Source organism: Halichoerus grypus, chromosome 3, assembly GCF_964656455.1.
Source record: "Halichoerus grypus chromosome 3, mHalGry1.hap1.1, whole genome shotgun sequence".
Classification (NCBI taxonomy): domain Eukaryota; kingdom Metazoa; phylum Chordata; class Mammalia; order Carnivora; family Phocidae; genus Halichoerus; species Halichoerus grypus.
This window is the reverse complement of record NC_135714.1, coordinates 137,694,712-137,698,684: the sequence shown is the minus strand read 5'-3', so window position 1 is coordinate 137,698,684 and position 3,973 is coordinate 137,694,712. Positions and strand designations below refer to the sequence as shown.

The 3,973-nt window shown below is 36.3% G+C and overlaps 1 pseudogene; it reads right to left on the bottom strand.

Annotated features, from left to right (window-relative positions):
• Window positions 1-3,173: 3,173 nt before the first annotated feature.
• Window positions 3,174-3,738, bottom strand: LOC118551344 (ubiquitin-conjugating enzyme E2 E1 pseudogene; annotated as a pseudogene).
• Window positions 3,739-3,973: the final 235 nt, after the last annotated feature.

Here is a 3,973-nt window from a genome sequence, read left to right as displayed (position 1 = left end):
GTTGGTCGGAATCTTTATTCGTTTATATGTTTTGTTCATGAATTTCTACTTGGTCTCTAGATCTTATCCAATTACCACCCATTTTTCTGAATTTTGTTGTGAAATGTTCATTTGCATCAGCTGCTGTATCCTGGATTGTCAATGCAAACTGCTTTTATTTATGTCTCTTTCCCTTTTCATCATCTGCCAGCTTTAATCAGAATCACTATTTCTAAGAATGTTTTAATTAAAAATATTTGGAAAAATACACACCTGTTCAGATAACTAGCATCCCCCATATGCTTAAATACATGTAATAATCTTTTATTTTTTATTTTTTGTCATAAGCTTGTTTTTACTACTGCAGCTTTTTTTAATTTAATTTAATTTTATTTAAATGCAATTAATCAACATATAGTGTATTACTAGTTTCAGAGGTAGAGTTCAGTGATTCATCAGTTACATTACACCACATGCCCTCCTTAATGCCCATCACCGTTACCCCATCTCCCCACCCCCCTCCCCTGCAGCATCCCTCAGTTTGTTACTCAACCATCAAAAAAAAGAAATGAAATCTTACCATTTCAATGATGTGGATGGAACTAGAGGATATTATGCTAAGGGAAATAAGTCAGTCAGAGAAAGACAATTACCCTATGATTTCATTCATATATGAAATTTAAGAAACAAAACAGAGGGTCATAAGGGAAGCCAGGGAAAAATAAAATGAAATCAGAGAGGGAGGCAAACCATAAGAGACACTTAACTATAAGCTTTTAATATTCAAAACCTACATTACCTGATCCTCTAGCCTTTTATAGTCTTTATAGTCTTCTCAATCCAAATAAAATGGTCCTACTGAAAATCTTCCACTACCATTGCATCACTTCTGATGATGCTTCAAGAGTTGGTTATATTCTTCTATGACCCCACACCTCTGATATTTGTTCATACACCCAGTATTAGTTGTCACCTGCCACAGTTGTCCTCTTTCCCTTCTGTTTTTTCCATGTGTTTGCTTTTCCTCAGCTTTTATTTCTCCAGGGGAAAAAAAATGCAAGACTATAGCAGTAATACTTTGAAAGTTTCAGGATAACAAGAATGTGGTGGGAAAGTAGAGCTTAAAGCCCAAATCAGAACAAAAAACAAATTAAATACTAGTATTCTTCCAAGTATTCTTCCAAATTCCTTTTTCATCTTTCATCCTTGCCAATTTGTGTTTCTTATTATTCAGAATTCTCCCCAAATCCAACTTATCCACCATTTTGTGGATTTTTTTCCCTTTCAATAGCCATTTCTAAATTCCTAAAAATATATTTTCTCTAGAGTTTTGAGAAGCCAATTTCTACATTTTTTATAAGGGAAGTAACTCCTTTTTTTATTTTTTATATTTTTTAAGATTTTATTTATTTATTTGACAGACAGAGAGAGAGCACGAGCAGGGGGAGCGGCAGAGGGAGCAGGCTCCCCGTTGAGCAGGGAGCCGGACTAGAGACTTGATACCAGGACCCTGGGATCATGAGCTGAGCCACAGGCAGACGCTTAACCGACTGAACCACCCAGGCACCCCGAATTTTTACATTTTTGACTATATGAAGTAACATAATTCCTAAATTACTTTACTCTTTTAATTTCAGTATACCTTCTTTCCCCATCCAAATAAATAACAACAAAGCAAGCAAGTAAAAGCTTTGTGGATCATACTTACAAGAGTCACTTAAAGTTTAAAATGGAGGGCCCTGGACCTTTCTCAGACTTCCTTGTTTGGAATTATTGAGCTACTGGCCCAGCAACCTGCCTTTCAATGAGTTGGCAAGGTGATGCTCAAAACCACATAAGGTTTGACAGCCACCTATGTGAAAACAAGAGCATTTCTCTCCTAAGAATTACAATATCCTCTTTAGATCTCTTGCTCAAATATGAGATAGATTTATGTATTTCTATCTTTTAAGTGTTTTCCACTCACTTGAAACAGAGCTTTAGAAAATGTTTCTTTTAATATTTCATTGAAAAATAATGACATATTAAATGATAAAAATGATTTATAATCACATTTATATAAGGGAAATTTTGCAATAAAAATGATGCTACAATGATGTTTTCATTATTTGTAATTCACCATATAATATGTACTCATCATTTATGCCAAAGCATTTGAAGTGTTCACTCTATGCAAATCATTGTACTACCCATAGTGAGAATACAAAAACTGCCCTCCTGAAACTGAAAGTCCAAGGAAGAAGGCCTGGGATATACACAAATTGGTATCAAGCCAACTACACCTTGGTAATTATTATTAAAAGAGCCCCCAGTAACAATTTTATATGGAGAATATTTTTGCTCTAAATCCCTTAATGATATTTAGCTCTAGATCACATATTTTTAAGCATTGTTAAGCTGACAGTGTTTGGATATTTGTAGATGCTGATAAAAACAAATGCTCAAGGCAGGAAAAGAGTATGTCCGTGGTACAGTTGGTTAGGAAACATCTGTGAGGATTAAATGAGAATATACATGAGAGTTTAATAAATTAAGAGACTCTTTTTGTTTGTTTTAATATTGTTCATCAGCACAGTAACAAATGCAGACTTAAGTAATGCACGGCATATAACCCATCCACTAAGCAACTCCTGTTCCATACCTTCAGTTAACAGCTTAAGGTTTTCACAAGCCGTGATTCAAACCTCTCATCTTGGCATAAGAAAGTAGGTTTGCATATAAAATAAAATACGTAACTACTCATTTCATAGATGGTGTCTTATAGCCATGGATCCATTTTATATATATGAGATGACAGTCTCTAACTACTATTAAATATCAATGTTCCCTCCCAAGAAGGGAAAAGAAATTCCAATTTTTTTGATCAAAAAAATGTGTAGTCTTGGAAGGACTCTACATAAATGGCCATGTGTGTAACCTGTAGAAAATTAAGCTATTTTAAATTTACAGACTACAAGCAATTGAACCCAAATGTCTATTCTCTGTAGTACATTTCAGCTAATATTGCAGAACTAATGACAGTTTTAAAAGTTGCTATTATTATTTCGGCCTACCGTAGCAAGATACCTTAAGTTACAATAAAATCTTAGGAAATACGACTGAATAATATCTGTTATAGAAATACCCCCCCCTTCAAAATAACAAGCAACTCTCTCTCTGACAGACAAATAATATAAGAATTGTGAAAACCCACTTTATGTAGTGTATCTCTTGGTCCACTGTCCGGCCATTCTGTCATGCTCTGCTCTGTTTTCCTATACTCAGTGGCAATACTTCCCCCCCCAGAGGGTCAGCAGGATTACAGTCTGCAAGAAGGGAGCAGATAGAAGAACTTTAGAAATGATTGGTGCTGGACTCCAATTATCTTTTAATATGTCCAAGCAAATAACTCCTTAACTGTTAATATTACAGTGATAGATTCTGGTCCAAAATGTAACCTTTGGAGACTTGAATGGGTATTCTGGTGTAAAAGTGGTATTAAGGAAGAATACACCACCCTCAAACATGGATCCTGGAGGCCCGAGAATGGTGGATCTCCATTCATAGATGTCACCACCTTTGGGACCAGCACTGAAGGGAGGTGGAAGGTCTGAAGTGATGTCTGTCAGTTCCTTCTGAATCCTGTTGACACTGGTTTGAAGTTTTTGCTCATTCTGACTTTACTGTCATCTTGCGGGTGTTTGTTTCTTTCTTGGTTTGCTGGTTGGAGGATGAATATGAGGAGGAGCTGATGCTGTCCCTGGAATCCTCATCCCACATAGTGAACCCTCCCCCACCCCATCCCGCAAACAGTCCCTCTCTTTGTGTCTGGCTCCTCCTTCCTGCCTTGTTGCCACTGGGGGGAGGCAGCTGTTGAGGGCGTAGCCACTCCTGTCTTTCTCTCCTGGGAGTGAAGCACAAGTCAAATTAAGTGATTCTCAAGCAAATATCATTTCATAATATTAAAGTAAGAAAATACTATTTTAAATTACATGAGAGATAATAAGGGGCTATC